General features: G+C 31.1%; 1 long non-coding RNA gene across 1 annotated transcript; it reads right to left on the minus strand.

Moving 5' to 3' along the window:
• Positions 1-418: 418 nt before the first annotated feature.
• On the minus strand, positions 419-24,923 carry LOC126265234 (uncharacterized). Its single transcript, XR_007547774.1, has 4 exons — positions 24,753-24,923; positions 24,672-24,691; positions 658-759; positions 419-605 (listed from the first exon to the last, which is right to left on the minus strand). It is a non-coding gene; the product is annotated as an uncharacterized LOC126265234 (long non-coding RNA).
• Between the last annotated feature and the right edge of the window lie 702 nt (positions 24,924-25,625).

The following is a 25,625-nucleotide window of genomic DNA, read 5'->3' on the forward strand; positions in this document are numbered from 1 at the left end:
TAACAAAATGACAAATTTAGATATTGTACATTAACGATACAAAATAAAACACGTAGCTTTACGCGAACAAACATGACGTTAAACCATCAATTTATTTTTTTTTTTCTACGGATCCCCCAATCCGTCACACACCAAACAGCCCGAAGGAATTATTTATCGGTCATATCGCGTGAGATCCGATATCCGTACATACAAATTTATGCATTTATTATTCTATTACTGTTGATATTATCGATCCCTTTGCGGTCATGTAACAATACTCGTGTGTGCATTCCCCGTATGTAATCTCTGTCTTCGTTTGTACTGCTAATTTCGTTATTTGACTTCGTGTTAGTCTGGTCCGATAACAAAATTATCTGTTAAATATACCTTTACTAATACCATAAACACGTAACGTCACTAATACAAACAAAAAAACCTTCATTTGTACGTGTTATATTAATTTAGTTCCTTCACTAATAAAAAAAAATGGAATGGAAGCCAAAACAATTTAAATTTCGCTTATTAAACGTTCTCATTGGGTCTCCTCAGCCATAATAGTTTAAAGTTCGACTACAGGCACTTTAATTGAAGCTCCAGGCATTTGAACTGCACGAGCACAACACCTGAAATGCAATTTACGTACATTATATAAACTTTGTTAACGAACTATCTCACCTCCGCCACAGTGCGGAGCGGTTGCTCTAGCCATTTTCCGAAGCATGGTAAAGCTTCTAAAACTGTGTCATATATTGTTTCCGTGTTGCGAGTTTTTGTTTCCTGTAATTGGGAAAAAATGCATGACTTTAAATGAGGGTTAAACGCTGTACTAAATTTTAATAGAGCGACTTTTAGTGTTTTAGCACTGCAAAATAACTATTTTATCTAATGGCAACTATTTTTTATATCTTCTTTATCTCTGTAACAATCTGAAGCTATTTAGTACTATCCTGTTATGGGAAACTCCATTAGTTTCTAATAAGATGTCTTTAGTCCTTTAGACTTTGAGAAGAACTGTGGTATTTAATGTTAACCAATTTCACTTCTTTGTGCCTCAGACATTGATGATGACTCTTTCGTCTATTTCTCTTAAACTTAAAAACAATATGTTTCTAAATCTTAAATTTATGTAATTCTTCTGAAGGTTTTTTTCTCTGTAACAGTCAGAATTTAATAAATCTGATTGTATGAAGAATTTTTATATTTCTTAATATTTAATTTTCTAATAATTTATTACTACCCTATTACGGGGTAGTTTCACTAAACTATAAAAGAAATAACTTTAAATAAGAAAGAAGCCCTTCATTAACCTCTAATAAAATGACTTTGGACTTTTAGTCTTTGAGAAGAACTGTGGTATTTAATGTCAACCAATTTCACTTCTTCTTTGTGCCTCAGATATTGATGATGACTCTTTCGTCCATTTCTCTGCCAACTTAAAGACAATATGTTTATAAATCTTAAATTTATGTTATTCTTCTAAAAATTTTTTCCTCTATAACAGTCAGAATTTAATAAATCTGGTTGTATGAAGAATTTATATATTTCTTAATATTTAATTTTCTAATAATTTATTACTACCCTATTATGGGGTAGTTTCACTGAATTAGAAAAGAAATAACTTTAAATAAGAAAGAAGCCCTTCATTAGCCTCTAATAAAATGACTTTGGACTTTTAGTCTTTGAGAAGAACTGTGGTATTTAATGTCAACCAATTTCACTTCTTCTTTGTGCCTCAGACATTGATGATGACTCTTTCGACCATTTCTCTGCCAACTTGAAGACAATATGTTTCTAAATCTTAAATTTATGTAATTCTTCTGAATGTTTTTTCTCTGTAATAGTTAGAATTTAATAAATCTGATTGTATGAAGAATTTTTATATTTCTTAATATTTAATTTTCTAATAATTTATTACTACCCTATTACGGGGTAGTTTCACTAAACTATAAAAGAAATAACTTTAAATAAGAAAGAAGCCCTTCATTAGCCTCTAATAAAATGACTTTGGACTTTTAGTCTTTGAGAAGAACTGTGGTATTTTATGTTAACCAATTTCACTTCTTCTTTGTGCCTCAGACATTGATGATGACTCCTTCGTCCATTTCTCTGCCAACTTGAAGACAATATGTTTCTAAACCTTTATTTATGTAATTCTTCTGAAGTTTTTTTTTTCTATGTAACAGTCAGAATTTAATAAATCTGATTGTATGAAGAATTTTTATATTTCTTAATATTTAATTTTCTAATAATTTATTACTACCCCATTATGGGGTAGTTTCACTGAACTAGAAAAGAAATAACTTTAAAAAAGAAAAAAGCCCTTCATTAGCCTCTAATAAAATGACGTTGGAGTTTTAGTCTTTGAGAAGAACTGTGGTATTTTATGTTAACCAATTTCACTTCTTCTTTGTGCCTCAGACATTGATGATGACTCTTTCGTCCATTTTTCTGCCAACTTAAGTACAATATGTTTCTAAATCTTAAATTTATGTTATTCTTCTGAAAGTTTTTTCCTCTGTAATAGTCAGAATTTAATAAATCTGATTGTATGAAGAATTTTTATATTTCTTAATATTTAATTTTCTAATAATTTATTACTACTCTATTATGGGGTAGTTTCACTGAACTATGAAAGAAATAACTTTATATAAGAAAGAAGCTCTTCATTAGTCTCTAATAAAATGACGTTGGAGTTTTAGTCTTTGAGAAGAACTGTGGTATTTAATGTCAATCAATTTCACTTCTTCTTTGTGCCTCAGACATCGATGATGACTCTTTCGTCCATTTTTCTGCCAACTTAAAGACAATATGTTTATAAATCTTAAATTTATGTTATTCTTCTAAAAAAATTTTCCTCTGTAACAGTCAGAATTTAATAAATCTGATTGTATGAAGAATTTTTATATTTCTTAATATTTAATTTTCTAATAATTTATTACTACCCTATTATGGGGTAGTTTCACTGAATTAGAAAAGAAATAACTTTAAATAAGAAAGAAGCCCTTCATTAGCCTCTAATAAAATGATTTTGGACTTTTAGTCTTTGGGAAGAACTGTGGTATTTAATGTCAACCAATTTCACTTCTTCTCTGTGCCTCAGACATTGATGATGACTCTTTCGTCCATTTCTCTGCCAACTTAAAGACAATATGTTTCTAAATCTTAAATTTATGTAATTCTTCTGAAGGTTTTTTTCTCTGTAACAGTTAGAATTTAATAAATCTAATTGTATGAAGAATTTTTATATTTCTTAATAATTAATTTTCTAATAATTTATTACTACCCTATTATGGGGTAGTTTCACTGAACTAGAAAAGAAATAACTTTAAATAAGAAAAAAGCTATTCATTAGCCTCTAATAAAATGACGTTGGAGTTTTAGTCTTTGAGAAGAACTGTGGTATTTTATGTTAACCAATTTCACTTCTTCTTTGTGCCTCAGACATTGATGATGACTCTTTCGTCCATTTTTCTGCCAACTTAAAGACAATATATTTCTAAATCTTAAATTTATGTTATTCTTCTGAAAGTTTTTTCCTCTGTAACAGTTAGAATTTAATAAATCTGATTGTATGAAGAATTTTTATATTTCTTAATATTTAATTTTCTAATAATTTATTACTACCCTATTATGGGGTAGTTTCACTGAATTAGAAAAGAAATAACTTTAAATAAGAAAGAAGCCCTTCATTAGCTTCTAATAAAATGACTTTGGACTTTTAGTCTTTGAGAAGAACTGTGGTATTTAATGTCAACCAATTTCACTTCTTCTTTGTGCCTCAGACATTGATGATGACTCTTTCGTCCATTTCTCTGCCAACTTGAAGACAATATGTTTCTAAATCTTAAATTTATGTAATTCTTCTGAAGGTTTTTTTCTCTGTAATAGTCAGAATTTAATAAATCTGATTGTATGAAGAATTTTTATATTTCTTAATATTTAATTTTCTAATAATTTATTACTACCCCATTATGGGGTAGTTTCACTGAACTAGAAAAGAAATAACTTTAAAAAAGAAAAAAGCCCTTCATTAGCCTCTAATAAAATGACGTTGGAGTTTTAGTCTTTGAGAAGAACTGTGGTATTTTATGTTAACCAATTTCACTTCTTCTTTGTGCCTCAGACATTGATGATGACTCTTTCGTCCATTTTTCTGCCAACTTAAAGACAATATGTTTCTAAATCTTAAATTTGTCATTCTTCTGAAAGATTTTTCCTTTGTAACACTAAGAATGTAATAAAATAGAACATATCTCAGATTGTTATGATAACTCTGGAACTTTTCTATGACAACTTATAGATTTTTCTATAACTACAATTGATATATTTATATAAATACAATTATTCAAATTTATTCAAATATCATAACTTTTATGCCTTTGATTCTAATTGAAATTGATGATCATCTTTTATAAACATCTTATTGAACAGTTAAGATCCACTAATTTAATTTGACGCGTCCCAGTTTTAAACAAAACTGGCTGCAACAGTCGTAAAACAAGTGCCCGTCGAAATAATACGTTCTGGCATTAATCCAGAAGGAGAAGGACGTAGAGCTTTGGACATGTGCCGCATGCATTATCTCAATCGCTTTTGTCATCGTGCATTATCACGGCTCAGCATCTCGACGGTTTTTTGACGAATTTCTATTAAAAGTGGACCGAGGCGCAAAACGCTTCCTTATACGTTATGAAAGGGAACCGTGTTATATTCTGGTCGGGTCCGCTGACAAATGACAACAGCCAGCTACCGAGATTAAAGTGTAGATTGCACTGAATTTTTCAGGGCGGCCAGCAAAATTGCCGTCATGTTTGGTTTTATCTTAAGGATTGTTCCAGTTGCTGATTTATCACATGCAATTTTGGACGGATCGTGCACTTAATTTACTTAAGATCTTATCTTGTGTGTGGGATCTATCAGGAATTGTTTTATTGCTCCAACTTAATTACTTACATACTTCCGTTACAAGTTTCGTCTTGGATCTGTATTAGTTTTCCAACTTTAAACTATAAAGCTAACTGGATTGGAGGCGGAGTGTAGTCATTTGTATGAAATTGATTGAAAGTCGGCACCGAAAATACCAAGAAATCTTTAGCCTTTGTAAAAGTTTACGACGACAATAAAATGAGTAATTTTTAAAGGTTATGTACGGGACCATATCTCCTCTTTATTTTCTATAACCCATTAAAATAGAATGCACCATTGGATGCATACACGTATCGATTGGGGTGTCCTGCAGAGAAGTCAGTAGAAACAGGGCGATTCCACGTCAATCATAATCAGTGGCAGCTTGTCAGGTTTGTGTCTGGTCTTGTATTTCTGCATGTTGTGTGTTAATTAATTTATAATTAAGTGTTTAAACATGTTGTACCTCGCTTTACAACTGATGTTCTAGAAATTTTGTTCAGTTTGTTGGCCGCACTGGTTTCCCTATTTTATCAAGCTTCAATGTTTCTTCTTTCTTGTTGAAGTTGTTTCCTTGTTTATGGATTTCAATTGCTTCCCTAATCATTCTGTTGTGATATCCAGTTGTCGAGGCAATTGTGTATCTTGGAATTGTAACTTATGATTTCCATCTAACAGTGCATGTTCAGCTACAGCAGACTTGTCTGATTGTCCTAGTTTGCAGTTTCGTTTGTGTTCCTTAATCCTAGTCCCTTTTGAACGTTTTGTAGTACCGATGTATACTTTCCTGCAAGAGTAAGGTATGCAGTATATCCCAGAAGCTGTTTGATGGTCTCTCTTATCTTTGGCAGATCTGAGATTGTGTTGAATCTTTCGTATTGGTATACAAACAGTATGAATGTTATGTTTTAATAAGATTTTTCCAATTCTTTCGGTAACTTTACATATATATGGGAGAAAAGCTTTACCAATCGTCGGCTCACTAGGTGGATCTTTATTATTAGTATGAGATCTCATTGTACGTCTTATTTCTGAGCATTTGTATCCGTTGGCCTGTAGGGTTTTTTCCAAGTGTTCTTGTTCTTCAGCGAGGTGGTGTGTGGGACATATCCTTTTGGCTCGTTCAATTAGTATTTTGATGACCCTTTGTTTTTGACTAGGACGATAGTTAGATAGTTTATGTAGATACCAATCAGTGTGTGTAGGTTTTAGGTATACTGTATGGTCTAAATGTTCATCCACTATTTTTACTAGGACATCCAAAAAAGGTATTTGGTTCTCCTTCTCCAATTCTATTGTGAATTTGATATTGTTATGTTGAGAGTTTAGGTGTTTTAGAAACTGATCTAGTTTTTCTTGTCCATGTTTTCATATCACTAAAGTATCATCCACTTAACAATACCAAACAGAAGGTTTGTGTTTGGAAGTCTCAGTCGCTTTTTGTTCAAACTTTTCCATAAAGAAATTGGCGATCATTGGACTAAGAGGACTGTCCATTGCTAATCCTTCAGTCTGTTCGTAGAATTTGTTGTTCCAAACGAAATAGCTTTCAGTAAGGCACATACGGAAAAGATCCACTATATCTGGAGAGAATATTTCTGATATCTTGTTTAAGGATTCATTGACAGGAACTTTAGTGAAAAGTGACACTACGTCGAAACTGACCAGTCTATCTTCTACATCAAGATGTAATTCTTTCAGTATCTCAACAAAATGAGTGGAATCTTTGGTAAAGGTTGGGGTGTTTCCAACATGAGACTGTAGCAATCTGGTAAGATACTTAGTAAGTTATATGTTGATGACTCAGGAGTATTAACGATGGGTCGAAGTGGTACATTATCCTTATGTATTTTGGGCATATAAATGTAATATGAGAGGAAAGTTTTACCAATCGTGGGCTCAGTAGGTGGATCTTTATTATTAGTATGGGGTCTCATTGTACGTCTTATTTCTGAGCATTTGTATCCGTTGGCCTGTAGGCTTTTTTTCCAAGTGTTCTTGTTCTTCAGCCAGGTGGTGTGTGGCACATATCCTTTTGGCTCGTTCAGTTAGTGTTTTGATGACCCCTTGTTTTTGACTAGGATGATGGTTAGATAGTTTATGTAGACACCCATCGGTGTGTGTAGGTTTTCAGTATACTATATGGTCTAAATGTTCACCCACACTTTTTGCTAGGACAACCAAAAAAGATATTTGGTTCTCCTTCTTCAATTCCATTGTGAATTTGATATTGTTATGTTGAGAGTTTAGGTGTTTTAGAAACTGATCTAGTTTTTCTTGTCCATGTTTTCATATCACTAAAGTATCATCCACTTAACAATACCAAACAGAAGGTTTGTGTTTGGAAGTCTCAATCGCTTTTTGTTCAAACTTTTCCATAAAGAAATTGGCGATCATTGGACTAAGAGGACTGCCCATTGCTAATCCTTCAGTCTGTTCGTTGAATTTGTTGTTCCAAACGAAATAGCTTTCAGTAAGGCACGTACGGAAAAGATCCACTATATCTGGAGGGAATATTTCTGATATCATGTTTAAGGATTCATTGACAGGAACTTTAGTGAAAAGTGACACTACGTCGAAACTGACCAGTCTATCTTCTACATCAAGATGTAATCCTTTCAATATCTCAACAAAATGAGTGGAATCTTTGGTAAAAGTTGGGGTGTTTCCAACAGGAGGTTACAGCAATCTGATAATAATATTAGTTATCAAGACAAATGAAAATTTCAGCAACTTTTCAGCAACGTAACCTAAATTAAACTCTTCTTTTCAATTTAAAGTAGGAGTAAGATAGTTACATTAAAACTTCTTATGGTCACAGGTAAATAGATATAGATAGATAGATAGACAGCTTAAAGAAGTTGAAAACAAAAGTGATTTTACAATGAAAGAATCACATAGATGGAATGACCCTTTAGAGAGGCTGTTCGGTCGCTCCTTCAGCTCCAACTAATTTAAGAGTATGGTTGACTTATAATGGAACTTTTCAACTGTCTAACGTAAGTTTCCGACTGCTCGCTCACTTGGCGTTACTGTCTCTCAACTGGGCTCCCGGCATTTATCCTACACCGTCGACCGAAACAAATCATCTTATTGAAGTCCTCCTCTCTACAAGGGACTTGTTTAGAACGGCTCGTTACACCCGCTATAAATTTATTTTCTAAATATGTTGTTGAGTGTCCACGTAATTTATGTGCTTTCGAACGCGGGGACTTGAAGCATTGTTCTGTTCCGCCGGGTTTTATTAGATGTTCGAATGGATTGCAACGAGTTACGGAATTGCATCGGAAAATGCGATTCCGAAGGCGATACAGATTGCTATTTAGGAACACGTCCATAAGTTATCACCGTGGACGAGATAAAATATCTACGCTAAACAAAATTTTTCCTAATACAGATAAAACATAAATTATTAACGCGTCTCTTATTGCCTTCAAAGTTTGTTTATTGCCTCCGCATGTGGGCTTATCACTTTCTTTCATCTTTATAATAAGATATTAGAAATGGAAACAATGTAAACGTTAAATTACATTTAAATTGGTTAAACTACTAAACTTTTCACCATAAATTTTAACTTATCTTTATTGTTATTTTATCAAAGAATGCTCTGTCTGTCAATAATACTTTACATGTATCTGTCTTCTTCACAATTTATTACATTTATAAATTTATTATATTATTCATAAAATTCTTAGATAAGAGTTGAAATTTTGGCTTTAATTTTAAAAAAATTTTATAGAATAAGAATATAGTAGTTTTTATAATACAGTATAAAATAACAATACTAAATAAAAGAGTTGAGGCTAAAATATTTAATATATTAAAAAGTTCCTATAATAATGACCATTACTGTACATATTCCTATCTTTACAAATTAGTAATTCTTAAAAGTGTTCATCTGTTGTAATTCCAAATATTTTTAAATAACACAGATTTAATCATTAAAAATCCCTTCCAAAATTAAAGTTACTATATTTATGTCCAGCTCAATTTAGAAATATTTATGTAAAATTTTATAGACAAAGAACATAGTAATTTTTATAACACTGTATAAAATAACAATAATAAATTAATATTGTTTTAAAAATTCGTATTAAATAAAAAGAGTTGGGGCTAAAATATTTAATATTTTAAAAAGTTCCTATAATAATGACCACTACTATACATATTCGTATTATTTAAACAAACCTTCCAATCTTTACAAATTAGTAATTCTTAAAAGTGTTCATCTGTTGTAATTCCAAATATTTTTAAATAACACAGATTTAATCATTAAAAATCCCATCCGAAATTTAAGTTTCTATATTTATGTCCAGCTCAATACAGAAAAATTTATGTAATATTTTATAGAATAAGAATATAGTAGTTTTTATAATACAGTATAAAATAACAATACTAAATAAAACAGTTGAGGCTAAAATATTTAATATATTAAAAAGTTACTATAATAATGACCATTACTGTACATATTCGTTTTATTTAAACAAATCTTCCTATCTTCACAAATTAGTAATTCTTAAGTGTTCATCTGTTGTAAATCCAAATATTTTTAAATAACACAGATTTAATCATTAAAAATCTCTTCAAAAATTTAAGTTTCTCTATTTATGTCCAGTTCAATTCAGAAACATTTATGTAAAATTGTATAGAATCAGAATATAGTAATTTTTATAACACTGTATAAAGTAACAATAGTAAATTAATATTGCTTTAACATTTGAGATTAAATAAAAGAATTGTGGCTAAAATATAAAGTTCCTATAATAATGACCACTACTGTACATATTTGTATTATTTAAACAAACCTTCCTATCTTTACAAATAAGTAATTTTTAAAAGTGTTCATCTGTTGTAATTCCAAATATTTTAAAATAACACAGATTTAATCATTAAAAATTCATTCCTTAATTAAAATTACTATATTTATGTCCAGTTCAATTCAGAAACATTTATGTAAAATTTTATAGAATAAGAGTATAGTAGTTTACATAACAATAGTAAATTAATAATGTTTTAAAAATTCATACTAAATAAAAGAGTTTAGGATAAAATATTTAATATACTAAAAAGTTCCTATAATAATGACCATTACTGTACATATTCCTTTTATTTAAACAAACCTTCCTATCTTTACAAATTAGTAATTCTTAAAAGTGTTCATCTGTTGTAATTCCAAATATTTTTAAATAACACAGATTTAAGCATTAAAAAACCCTTCCAAAATTTAAGTTCCTATATTTATGTCCAGCTCAATTCAGAAAAATATATGTAACATTTTATAGAATATACTAATTTTATAACCAACCACTGAATATTTAAATGCAGTTTAAAATATTTTTTAAAGATAAATCAAAATTTTGACTATCATATATATTTTATTGAAGATCCATTATATTGTTTGTTTTCGTGGCCAGCGATCATTATTGAATCAAACCTATTTATAAAACATAACTCAGTCAAAGATTTTAGATTAATTGCTCCATTATTTTATTGCATGTTCACCCTTTATCTCGGCTGCGATTTGATTTAAATCCCTTCCAGCCCGTACACAAATCCATTTTGTTGATTTACAATTTCTACAGCAGTGAAGTTGTTACTGTTACGAGCAATTTACTTTCGCGTTTTATTGATTAACCAAATTAATTTTAATAATTGAACGACGGTAAGGCTCAAAGCGGACAAAATAATAGATGTCTCGTGCTAAACTTGGCGAAACTTAATAATGCGGTAATATCTTCGCAGGCACTGTGGAGAGATTTAATTGCGGAAATAAGAGCTTAAAAACTTAAACAATGTCGGGATTATATTATATTAAACCGTTTCAAAATCTCGCACACACAGAACAGTGCCTTCCATAATACCTCCATGGATATCAGCAATAAATTCACCACCACAATAATAATTATTATTATGTAAATCAACCGCACAATGATAAAATTAGCCCGAAATCTGTTTAATGCCTATTTATACATCGGTAAATTTTTTGTAGCCGCACGCATTTTTATGGATTAAGCACAGCATCAGCAAAATCCTTTAATCGCTACGCAATTATATTTTCCATGGCCTAAAACAAACAGTGCTGGATTGGAGTGCGTTTCTTTTCATACTCCACCCCCTCCCTGGAACAAAGGGGTACGAAAGAATAATCTTCCAAATGTCCCAGACCCCATGTGCAGCTCACGCCAAGTAGCCATAACTGAAATGTACATCGAGCGTCACAAGATGAGGATTACATACGGGATTGTTTGGAAAGGCTTTCTAATGTTGGGGGGGACGTCAATACTTTTGTTTTGTGCAAAAAATTGTGTACGAAATATTAATGGTAGGGGTGGGTCTCTTGGTGTAATTAATGTACACTGTTCAAACAACTTAACGCACCACACCAATAATAATTGATTATTATCAATAATTGTATATTTATTAAAAATAGGTTTTAAGGTTATAATTGTTAGAAAAAATCTTAAAAGATAGATGTTTTTCTAAAAAAGTGTATAAAAACTAAAAATTAGCCAAATCAGAAGCCACTTCCCTTATATGGTTTGCCTAAAATACATAAGGATAATGTACCACTCCGACCCATCGTTAATACTCCTGAGTCATCAACATATAACTTACTAAGTATCTTACCAGATTGCTACAGTCTCATGTTGGAAACACCCCAACCTTTACCAAAGATTCCACTCATTTTGTTGAGATACTGAAAGAATTACATCTTGATGTAGAAGATAGACTGGTCAGTTTCGACGTAGTGTCACTTTTTACTAAAGTTCCTGTCAATGAATCCTTAAACATGATATCAGAAATATTCCCTCCAGATATAGTGGATCTTTTCCGTACGTGCCTTACTGAAAGCTATTTCGTTTGGAACAACAAATTCTACGAACAAACTGAAGGATTAGCAATGGGCAGTCCTCTTAGTCCAGTGATCGCCAATTTCTTTATGGAAAAGTTTGAACAAAAAGCGAATGAGACTTCCAAACACAAACCTTCTGTTTGGTATCGTTACGTGGATGATACTTTCGTGATATGGAACATGGACAAGAAAAACTAGATCAGTTTCTAAAACACCTAAACTCTCAACATAACAATATCAAATTCACAATGGAATTGGAGAAGGAGAACCAAATACCTTTTTTGGATGTTCTAGTAAAGAGTGGGTGAACGTTTAGGCCATACAGTATACTGAAAACCTACACACACCCATTGGTATCTACATAAACTATCTAACCATCATTCTAGTCAAAAACAAGGGGTCATCAAAACACTAACCGAATGAGCCAAAAGGATATGTGCCACACACCACCTCGCTGAAGAACAAGAACACTTGGAAAAAACACTACAGGCCAACGGATACAAATGCTCAGAAATAAGACGTACAATGAGATCTCATACTAATAATAAAGATCCACCTAGTGAGCCCACGATTGGTAAAGCTTTTCTTCCATATATATGTAAAGTTACCGAAAGAATTGGAAAAATCTTATTACAACATAACATTCATACAGTTTTTATACCAACACGGAAGATTCAACACAATCTCAGATCTGCCAAAGATAGGAGAGACCATCAAACAGCTTCTGGGATATACTGCATACCATACTCTTGCAGGAAAGTATACATCGGTACTACAAAACGTTCAAAAGGGACTAGGATTAAGGAACACAAACGAAACTGCAAACTAGGACAATCAGACAAGTCTGCTGTAGCTGAACATGCACTGTTAGATGGAAATCATAAGTTAAAAATCCAAGATACACAATTGCCTCAACAACTGAATATCACAACAGAATAATCAATCAATCATCAATTTTCTAAGTTGTCACACTCATTGCGAGTTAAATTTCTAGATTGCCGTTGCATATTTACAATTAGTGAAAATTAGAAATAATATGGTGTTGATAAATGAGACGCATTTCTTGACTGATACAAAGATTGTTTACCTATATCGTATTCCTCGAAGTACAAACTAATTGATAAAGTTCTAACATCATGGATGCCTCGAGTTGAAAAGTCCCCAACCGCAAAACTTGCCGATTATTAATTCAGTAAATGAAGAGTGCTTAAGACTTTCCACAAACTTATGAAACAGCACTTGTATGTTCATTTGAACGCTGATACGAAAAGTCTTTACCCGGGTAAGTTGTTTTAGTTGATTTTTATCAAACTTCCCTTGATTATTTCGTTAAGATTAATTTACATAGACCATGTGATCGTAATCGGGTCCTTATTCAGCAGACGAATTTTAATTAAGAAAGAGGACGAGCTTCTAGACGGGAATAATAACAGAACTGGATAATTGAGATCTAAAACACACAACCGAAAATATTAAACTATAGCGAGGCGGTCGTTAATACTTGATGGTTGTGATGTTACTGCTATTCAAAGTGCGAACCTAATTGGTTCTTGGTTCATATAATATTCATGGACTTTCCGGTGTAATTTTTCAGTCCATTAGAAGTTTCTTGCTAAATTAAAAACTGTGTTTCAAGATACAGGAAAAACTAAAGGAGAAAAAAAACAACTATTTTTACTTCAAACTTTTTTAAATTAAGACGGCTGCTTCCATCAAGTTTCATTTACAGTTTTAAATTAAATCCTGCTCCTAATGAATATATTAACATAATATATTATTCATAACGAAAGAAGAGCGAGTTCAAGGTATTATAACAACAGTATAATTAATTACGTTGGATGCAGCTTTCAAAACAATGGAACTTTCATTAGAATATTTTAGCTGGATTTTTTTTCTTCCATTGACATTCTGCCAATCACAAAGATACGAATATTCGAAGAGATTTTGATTAAATTAGAGTTGTGTAAAGTCATAAACTCGACATAAAATAAACAATAATAGTGATCAATATGTCAAAGATATGAAACTTTCATTTAAATATTTTAAACCTCGAAAGAAGCATTGAATAAATTAGGCCAGTTTCAGTCGACAGCATATTCTGTTGCTCAAAAAAAAGCTGGATAAAAGAAACGAACCGTCATTAAGTAAGGATTACAACGTTGTTCAACAGTAAAACACGAAGTCCCATAAAAAGCCACGAGAGCGCCTTTTTATTAACCAATAATAAACCCATGAAATCTAATACAAATAAAAGCGGGCACAACATGAATACAAATTGAATCTGTAGTCAAATATCGCCGTTCGATCACGAGATCAGGATAAACATAAAAGTTTCTCCAATACGCACGACAAAAACATCATCTACAAGCATGTTGTTCCTTTTTTTATGGCGCAGGGACTAAATGAAATATAAACACGACCGAGACACGGGCGTTTTCTGGGGATGGGCGTATCGGATTTTCCGTCGCGGAACACGCACAAAACATGTGTTGCGCCCGGCTCTTCTGGGCTAAGGCCCGGTTTATTTGTTAAGGAAAACACGGCGTAAGAAGGTCTTTGTTGCCGGGGTTACTTCGCCGAAAACGTCTCGGTTTCGAATTACGTTGCCGTTGTTTCATTACCGGGGAGGGATGTCCTAATTGATTATGGAGGTGGACAAAAAACGAGGTCGCGCCAAAGAGTTGGTAAATATTTCGGGGGGATAAAATTCTTTTGTGGCGATACCTATTGAATTGGTTGGCGGTTTCGTGGAATTAAACTTCCCGTCTCGATGAAATCACTTAAGCACTTCCAGTCAATTGTCTTAAGAGTTAGAAACTACGAGTAAGTCATTAAGGTACACAAATTTAGATGTTTTCAAGGTATATAAATATTTGGAATTACAGGAAATGAACACTTTTAAGAATTGCTGGTTTGTAATGATAGGAAGCTTCGTTTAAATAATACGAATATGTACAGTAGTGGTCATTATCATAGGAACTTTTTAAAATATTAAATATTTTAGCCACAATTCTTTTATTTAATGTGAATTGTTAAAACAATATTAATTTACTATTTTTATTTTATATAGTGTTATAATAACAACTACATTCTTATTCTATAAAATGTTACATAAATTTTTCTGAATTGAGCTGGACATAAATATAGAAACTTAAATTTTTGAAGATATTTTTAATGATTAAATCTGTGTTATTTAAAAGTATTTGGAATTACAACAGATGAACATTTTTAAGAATTACTAATTTTAAAGACAGGATGGTTCGTTTAAATAATACTTATATGTACAGCAGTGGTCATTATTACAGGAACTTTTTAAAATGTTAAATATTTTAGCCACGACTCTTTTATTTAATATGAATTATTAAAACAATATTAATTTACTATTTTTATTTTATACAATATTATAAAAACTACTATATTCTTATTCTATAAAATATTATATAAATTTTTCTGTATTGAGCTGGACATTAATATAGAAACTTAAATTTCGGAAGGGATTTTTAATGATTAAATCTGTGTTATTTAAAAATATTTGGAACTATAATAGATGAACACTTTTAATAATTACAAATTTGTAAAAGTACGAAGCTTCGTTTAAATAATACGAATATGTATAATAGTGGTCATTATTATAGGAACTTTTTAAAATATTAAATATTTTAGCCACAATTCTTTTATTTAATGTGAATTGTTAAAACAATATTAATTTACTATTTATATTTTATACAGTGTCATAATAATAACTATATTTTTATTCTATAAAATGTTGCATAAATTTTTCTGAATTGAGCTGGACATAAATATAGAAACTTAAAATTTTGAAGGGATTTTTAATGATTAAATCTGTGTTATTTAAAAATATTTGGAATTACAACAATTAATAATTTTAAAGACAGGATAGTTCGTTTAAATAATACGAATATGTACAGTAGTGGTCATTATTACAGGAACTTTTTAAAATGTTAAATATTTTAGCCACAATTATTTTATTTAATGTGAATTGTTATAACAATATTAATTTATTATTGTTGTTTTATACAGTGGTATAAAAACTACTATATTCTAACGCTATAAAATGTTACATAAAATTTTTTGAATTGAACTGGACATAAATATAGCAACTTTAATTTTGGAAGGGATTTTTAATAATATAATCTGTGTTATTTAATTTAACATTAACGTTTTGCTAATATGGTATTACTACCTTTCACTGACAATAACTGCCTGAACTAATTTTTTAGAAGAAAATTTTGCTGATAAAATTATTGAACACAGAGTTGACGAAGATGAACTAAAGGTGAAAAATTTGAATAGAACTAAGACTCATCTAATCATATTCAGATGCTAGATCTATGGGAAATAATACAAAATAAGACATATTTTAGCAAGATTTTTACCTTACATTATCTATTGATCTTGATCTTGATAATACTGTTGTACCTCTACTAACAAGATCATCCTATATTAAATTTCTTTATCGAAATTTTACTGATAATGCTACATAAAACAAATATAATACTATTATCTTGAACTAGAAGAATAAAAATTAGAATTCATCTAAATTTTATGTAAAAATTTATTGGTCAATAGTGTTTTCATTTTCAGTCCTTTGTTAATGTTGTTTTTAAACATTTTCATACTAATACATTAAAGAGTAAATAATGGTCGAACAAAACAAGTCAAATTCAACTTGAATTGAAACAATATCCTAATTAAAACCTTTTTATTTTTCAAAATTTCTTTCCATAAGTTATTATTTGAACATTAATACTATATACAAGTTATATATCAAATGTTTCATGTTCTTCGAGAGTATTTTATGTGGACGTTTGGCTTTGAATGAACGCCGGTCAGATGACAATCTCAACAGTAACTGGAGGCGACCACCGTAAATCGTTCCAAACAAATTAGAACATCGGTCGTTTGGAACTGTAGGCAACGCGTTCAAACTGCAAGAGGCCACTCCGCCACTATCTATCGACTTCCTTAAGTCGCAATACAATAGATTGTTTTATATTTGCGCTAAGTCGGCAGCCAAACACAATGGGCCGTTGCGAGTTTCGAGTTGCTCGTATCGCATCTGACAATGGGCCTCTTTCATCGAGGGTACGCACTCGAGTGCAGGTGACAAACAAACATGCACGGTTTTGTTTGGATAGTCTCGATTCCCTTACTTAAAAATCACCAAATCGTCAACGTTTACCTTGGGCAATGTGAAAAGTGTTGTGCATTTGTGTCACACTCATATTTTTATTCTCCTCCAGTGATTGTTCAAAGGTACAGATAAAAACCAAAATCATTGGCTTCCTTCCTTCCTTTGTGTATTTGCATAGGTCGGATTTTATTGCCACACTATTTAACAATTCAGCAACCAATCTCGTAAAAACCAGGTACACCTATCTAATCCAACATCCGGTCGGATATCCGGGTGGGCTAATCAAAAAAAAAAACGTACGAGTGCATTTTTTTAGTATTCATTCGTGCACTTTGCAAATGACACACCACATTCCAAACAATTCGATGATGAATATCTGCACGTAAAGCATCGTGGATTGTTGCTCTGTGTCTTGGAAACTGGGTTAAAAAGTGCCATTTGTTTCGTCCCCGGGCGAAAGTTCATTATTAAATGTCAATATGGAATTTATGTAAGGCTATTAATATTACTTTGTTACTGGCACATTATTTTTAAAAACGTCCGTGCGGCTATTACTTTGTATAAAAAGGAACGAGAAAACCGCAAATTCGTTTTAAGTTTTTCGCAAGACAATTAATCATCGGGATTATTGCTTCATAAATCCCGTCAAAATATTTTTACGTGTGCATATTTATTAAAAATCATGATTAAATGCAGATGTGTCGGGACGAATTATTCACGGTTTTAACGAACGTAAACAATTAAGGTGCTTGATTAATCATTCCCAAATTTCTTACCATTTTTAACTTAACAGTTCAAGAACTAGTTATAAATATATACATTATTCTGAGATTCATGAAATATATATTAATACTATAAACTAAACTAATGGTGGGAATAACCGAATTAAGATGATCAATTATTCGATAGTAATTATTTGATAGTTGATTATTTCATTTATTTCATTAGTTAAAGATACACAAATTAAAAAATACATATCATCTAAACTAATATTTAATAAAAACTCTATCTATATTTAGTAATTATTCGATAAGTCCCATCACTAGTCAGTAACTCACTGTAAAAGCTACATCAAAAAATTAGTTTACCAATAAAATTATTCGAATTAATTTATTAGATTTTAGGGTGTATTCATTTACTAATTATTCGATAGTTGAATGTCATTTGATAGTTCAGATTGAAGGTTCAGTTAGAGATTGGAGCTAAGTAAACATCTTTTAAAGGTGACAGTTAACTTATGAAGCTATTTTCATATAGTAGACAAAAGTAAATTGTATGTGATGTTGCAGAGATTTTGGTAAATCAAAGAGTAAAGTGGCAGAGAAATATTGCTTCTCTTTCAAAAATTGTTAAGAGATAAATTGAAGGTTCAGCTAGAGACTAGAGCTAAGTAAACATCTTTTAAAGGTTCACTTATCAAGCTATTTTCATATTGTAGACCAAAGTAAATTGTATATGATGTTGTGGAGTCATTGGTAAATCAAAGAGTAAAGTGACAAAGAAATATTGCTTCTCTTTTAGAAATTGTTAAGAGACAAATTGAAGGATCAGCTAAAGATTGAAGCTAAGCAAACATCTTTTCAAGGTGAAAGCTATTTCATATTGTAGACCAAAGTAAATTGTATGTGATGTTGTGGAGACTTTGGTAAATCAAAGAGTAAAGTGGCTGAGAAATATTGCTTATCTTTCAAAAATTATTAAGAGATAACGTAAACAATTATGGTGCTTGATTAATCATTCCCAAATTTCTGGCCATTTTTAACTTAACAGTTCAAGAACTAGTTATAAATATATACATTATTCTGATTCATGAAATATATATTAATACTATAAACTAAACTAATGGTGGGAATAACCGAATTAAGATGATCAATTATTCGATAGTAATTATTTGATAGTTGATTATTTCATTTATTTCATTAGTTAAAGATACACAAATTAAAAAATACATATCATCTAAACTAATATTTAATATAAACTATCTATATTTAGTAATTATTCGATAAGTCCTATCACTAGTCAGAAACTCACTGTAAAAGCTACATCAAAAAATTAGTTTACCAATAAAATTATTCGAATTAATTTATTAGATTTTAGGGTGTATTCATTTACTAATTATTCGATAGTTGAATGTCATTTGATAGTTCAGATTGAAGGTTCAGTTAGAGATTGGAGCTAAGTAAACATCTTTTAAAGGTGACAGTTAACTTATGAAGCTATTTTCATATAGTAGACAAAAGTAAATTGTATGTGATGTTGCAGAGATTTTGGTAAATCAAAGAGTAAAGTGGCAGAGAAATATTGTTTCTCTTTCAAAAATTGTTAAGAGATAAATTGAAGGTTCAGCTAGAGACTAGAGCTAAGTAAACATCTTTTAAAGGTGATTGTTCACTTATCAAGCTATTTTCATATTGTAGACCAAAGTAAATTGTATATGATGTTGTGGAGTCATTGGTAAATCAAAGAGTAAAGTGACAAAGAAATATTGCTTCTCTTTTAGAAATTGTTAAGAGACAAATTGAAGGATCAGCTAAAGATTGAAGCTAAGTAAACATCTTTTCAAGGTGAAAGTTGACTTATCAAGCTATTTTCATATTGTAGACCAAAGTAAATTGTATGTGATGTTGTGGAGACTTTGGTAAATCAAAGAGTAAAGTGGCAGAGAAATATTGCTTATCTTTCAAAAATTATTAAGAGATAACGTAAACAATTATGGTGCTTGATTAATCATTCCCAAATTTCTGGCCATTTTTAACTTAACAGTTCAAGAACTAGTTATAAATATATACATTATTCTGATTCATGAAATATATATTAATACTATAAACTAAACTAATTGTGGGAATAACCGAATTAAGATGATCAATTATTCGATAGTAATTATTTGATAGTTGATTATTTCATTTATTTCATTAGTTAAAGATACACAAATTAAAAAATACATATCATCTAAATTAATATTTAATAAAAACTCTATCTATATTTAGTAATTATTCGATAAGTCCCATCACTAGTCAGAAACTCACTGTAAAAGCTACATCAAAAAATTAGTTTACCAATAAAATTATTCGAATTAATTTATTAGATTTTAGGGTGTATTCATTTACTAATTATTCGATAGTTGAGTGTCATTTGATAGTTCCCATCACTACTCAGGAAAACAGAAAAAGATACATCCGAAAAATTAGTTTACCAGTTAAATTATTTGAATAAATTCATTCGATTTTTTGATATATTAATTTAATATTTGTTCTATAGTTGGTGACATTCGATAGTTTTATAATATATCGAAGGAAATAGTTACCAATAAAATTATTTGAGTGAATATATTCGATAGTTGAGTGTGTTCATTTACTAATTATTGGATGGATCGATAAATATCATCACTAGATTGTAAAAATAAAACAAATTATTCGAATTTGAATGAATTCATTCGATAGTTGGCTGTATTGGTATTGTAAAATTAGTGACTGCTTTCAAAACTCTTACACCATTAACATAACCATGGGCTCAATTTGGTAAAACAACGTTAAAATAAAAATATATTTTTTTAAATGATTAACTCAGTGATGCAGAAAATCGCAGACTTGGACCCCAACGTTATTCACGACACTGAAGCACGAGCTTTGAACGCCCGAAAAAAACCAGGTGTACATCGAAAGTAACGCCTCTAAAAGAAACTTGAAGCAAAACAACCAGATTAACGTCGGAACAAGTTTTATGAATGGGGCACCCAGCACTAAATCCCCGACGCCTCTCCAGAAACTTTATGCACGAATCGTGTTGAGTGGTTTACATCAAATATGTTTTAAATACGCCACACTTTCTTTTGCACACCTCCAACTAACTTTTATGATAATGTACCGTACAATAAACTTACTAAGTAACGAAAGTTATGGTCGTACAACATTTTACAAGCATGTTTTGAGATCGTTGTCAGTTCAGTGATCAAAGCGCCCAACAATGTGGCCCTAATTGAAACGCGATTAAAAATTCGGATCTTCAAGAATACGACTTAATCAAGTCCTCGATTGTGGTAGGCGGTGATCAACCCCTAATGCAGTATTGTTGGAGCACCCTCCAAAATATGTTCTGATTTTGAATATATGTATGTATGTGAGTATCGTGATAATCCGGCTATTGAAACTGATCCCCCTAATACACTCCGGTTTGATTAATATGTAATTTTCATTAGCGGACGCGATTCCGGGGCATTATATTGAATTATATGGGCGTCTGAGCGGAGGCCACTAATAAAATATCTACCAACTACTAAGTGTTATTTGGTATAATCAGGAATGTTTATTTGTTGTGTGCACCATAATTTTCAATGAACTAATACTCTTACCCAAACCACATGTGCTTCAGTTGGGGGATTGTAGTTTCCTGTGCTTAAATAAACTTAACGTGTGCAAACAGATAACGCATCCTACTTCCAGGTACATCAAGGATAAATGTGTGCTGTTAAAATAAAAACAGTTGCTCAGGTATCCATATGCAAGCAAATATTTGTCGTGTAAATATGCAACTATAAATCTACCAGAGTAATCTCCTTCATCTTGTACGTTTACTAATAGAATTTCACCCGAAAACCCAACACTAAAATTTATATAAATTCGTACGGTTTTCATCGAAATTTCCATGCGAGATTTAAGTCGGACTTTAATATGAGTCATCCGACATGGGTCCTAATAAATCGCCGCTTAATGTGACAGGTTGGCCGTCATATAAAAGAAATCAGCTGCCTCCGTGCATTAACACCTTTTTTAAATCCCGTGTTATGGATAATACATTAAACATGTGTAAAATTCACCTGTTACATAAATATATCAAGACTAAAGTCGCATAAACAACGAATTAAAAGGTTAACTGCGGACATTTTGCTCACAATTGCAACATCAAGATGTGTTCCTAGGGATTATGTTAATGGGTAAGAGTTTTGAAACCGGTTACTAATTCTGCAATACCAATACAGCCAACTATTGAATAAATTCATTCGAATTCAACTAATTTTTAATATATGGGGTATTATTCAATAGTTATAGGTAAATAAAAGAGTAAAATGGCAGAGAAATATTGCTTCTATTTCAAAAATTGTTAAGAGATAAGTTGAAGGTTCAGCTAGAGATTGGAACTAAGTCAACATCTTTTAATGTTGATAGTTGTAGTCAAGCTATTTTCATATTGTAGACTAAAGTAAATTGTATGTGATGTTGTAGAGACTTTGGTAAATCAAAGAGTAAAGTGGCAAAGAAATATTGCTTCCCTTTAAAAAATTGTTAAGAGATAAATTGAAGGTTCAGCTAGAGATTGGAACTAAGTAAACATCTTTTAAAGGTGACAGTTAACTTATGAAGCTATTTTCATATTGTAGACAAAAGTAAATTGTATGTGATGTTGCAGAGACTTTGGTAAATCAAAAAGTAAAGTGGCAGAGAAATATTGCTTCTCTTTCAAAAATTGTTAACAGATAAATTGGAGGTTCAGCTAAAGATTGAAGCTAAGTAAACATCTTTTAAAGGTGATAGTTGACTTATCAAGCTATTTTCATATTGTAGACCAAAGTAAATTGTATATGATGTTGTGGAGTCATTGGTAAATCAAAGAGTAAAGTGACAAAAAAATATTGCTTTTCTTTTAGAAATTGTTAAGAGACAAATTGAAGGATCAGCTAGAGATTGAAGCTAAGTAAACATCTTTTCAAGGTGACTGTTGACTTATCAAGCTATTTTCATATTGTAGACAAAAGTAAATTGTAGTGATGTTGTAGAGACTTTGGTAAATCAAAGAGTAAAGTGGCAGAGAAATATTGCTTCTCTTTCAAAAATTATTAAGAGATATATTGAAGGATCAGCTAGATAGATATATAAAAACATGTATCTTTATAAAGTGATCATATTGTTGTCTCTATATACAGGAGGATCAAAGAAAACTTATGAAACTAATTTGAAGTTATAAAGTTTCATTTTTTTAATTGAATCCAAATATAATAAGTGGTAAATAAGTAAGATAAAATGGTTTTTCAGATGTGACCATCTTATAAATTTAAAAAATATGATTCAGTTTTTTTCAGCGTCGGTTTTTGATTAAAACTTTTCCACAGCAATTCGATTAGAAGCTTCTTAAGAGATGGTTGACTGTACAAACAATATTATAAAGTACAACAGACCTATTACAAATTGCCAATTAATTCGCCTAAATCCTCCCCAAGCATCTCATCGTTCCTCGCTGATGTAACGCTTTTATTCACTCGTTTTTACAAATTCCCATGTAACTAAATTAAAAAGCCCCTTTTTTCCGTCCTGGTCCTCGCAGACATTAAGCTGCGTATCCGTGCCTGAACGGCCCACGAAACCAAGGATAATGATAAACGGAATCCAGAGGGATGCCTTTATCTGATAGTCCAGGGGTTTCGTCGGCCGTCGGGGGATTAATATAACTATTATACCGTGCAACAAACAGGTGGCTGCTCCGCAGATACATCCACGCAGACATTAAAAATGGATTATAATTGTTGTCGGTTGTTTGCCGAACGTTTTATCCCACCGTAATGAGTCTCCTCAGACAATGGCTATAATGGGTGTTTGGTTTGTTGTAATTTGTCCGCGTTTTTAGAAGACTCCCGCCCGACAATGAGTTACTATTCCATAAACCGTGGCAGCGGAATAACAAAGTGACTTGACCTAAGATGAATCATGGATCCTTAAATATTTCAATTCCGGTATCATGGCGAAACAATCGGGCGCATTGAATCCGCTCCGGCCCGTTGTTTGGATACGTCCCATAAATATTTATCTATCCCACTTGGCTGGGTTCGGTGTTCGGGTCCGGCGCGCGAATTTGTTTATTTAACGCCGAGATATCCGAAGATAAATTGGTGCAATTTCTGATGCGGTAGTCCGGATGCAGATCCGCATCCGTGGATGCTGGCAATTTCTGACTTGAATAAACATTTCGCGGACGCGCACCGTTGATGTTTCCACGATAATGACGTCGCAACTGAAAGGGATTCGTTCTTAATGGACGGATAATGGGACTGAATTTACTGTTACGTGTTTGTTTGTGGGTTAAACGAATTCAATGAGCATGACATTCGAATGTGACAGCTCGAGTAAATAAATTTTCTGGCGAGTGTTCTTTGTCGTTTAAGAAAATACGTGGAAACTATCTGAACTAAACTAACTCTGAATATACGGAATCATAAGTGAAATTCAAATCGACTGGTCATGGTTGGTTGGTTTCTGAATTAAATTAATTATCACTTTATTATGTTAAATTTAATAAAAACATTTTTGGGAAGTTTTTCCTTTGAATTTAGAAATTATAAAAATTATTAGTCAGTTATCATTTTTAAGTTGTAATTAATAAACTACAGAAAAATATATATTTTATGAAGCTGTTTCTTTTAACTTTATTTATGGAAATAGGAAAAATTATTAGTAATAACTCAGTTTATTAATTAAGACTTTTTTAAAATATTTTTTGAAGTTGTAATTAATGGAAACGTTAATCAAGCTGGAATAATTTTATAAAAAAATGTATTTTACTTGTAATTACTGGTGTTGTGTTAAATATGTAAAATATTGATAGTAGTACAGATTTTTTTTCATATTTTATTTTAGGTTATGTATATATTGCTCAACAAATAAATGTGTTATTTCTGTGGCCACCACAAACAAATTTCGCATTTATGTCTCTGGCCACCACTGTATGCATCCATTAACATTTGACAAGTTGGAAATCAATTTATAACGTCACAAAAGACAGAAATCTTACCTTCATTTGTTATACAGCTTCTATAAGAAAAATAGTTGAATTGAATATAAATTAAAGGATTTAATGAGTATTTTAACTCACCGCTCATACGTGAAGAAATGGCTTCCTGAAGATTGTTGCACCTGTCACACACACAAAGTAATTAAAATCAACAGTAAAATTATTAATTTTAAAACACACGCTTGTTGTATGTTCACTTGGACTACGAATGTTGCGACATATAAAAATGTCATGAAGTAAAATTGCATTGGATAAATAAGCGTGCGTGCATCTAGTCAAAAATTAGGCGTGGGATTCTCTTCAGTACTTACATGTGTGCAAATTGCATAACTTAAAATGTGTGTATATACTTTTTAACGTTTTTATTTATTAAAAAATGAATTAAACAAACAGCAAACAGTTTGTTTTAAAAGGAATATACGTAAATTAAAAAGATCAGCAGGTGTGTTTAGCAGGAATTTACACACTCTTCATTTTGTTGGTGAAAACGCATGAACTATATAAATTAATGACGTCCAGCGGAGTTTGATAGAGACGCGTCCCGCGATTTTTTGCTGAGTTTCTCAGATTTTTCTGTTATATTTGTTGTGTAAATGCGTGGGTGTTTTGTGTTATCTTTCGTGTGACTGATTTGTGGGACTTTAACTCAGTACTTTAATGTAACCTTCTGCAATTCGGGTAAGTTTTACTTTTATTATCAACAAATTTAAAATTGCATGCCAATGCTGGACAAATTTATAACAAATTTTTATTCAATTACTTAAGAAATGCAATTTCTAATTAGATGCAATCAAAATACTTTAATATATTTAATTTAAAATAATTACACTGTATTATTTCTGTCATTATTAATTTAGTACATAAATAAAAATAATTTCTACTTAAAATAAACCTTAAACAAATATAATTTATACATAATTTTAAACAAAATTTGTACTATTTTGTTAAGTACCT

The sequence above is a fragment of the Aethina tumida genome, chromosome 4 (genome assembly GCF_024364675.1).
Source record: "Aethina tumida isolate Nest 87 chromosome 4, icAetTumi1.1, whole genome shotgun sequence".
NCBI classification, from domain to species: Eukaryota; Metazoa; Arthropoda; class Insecta; order Coleoptera; family Nitidulidae; genus Aethina; species Aethina tumida.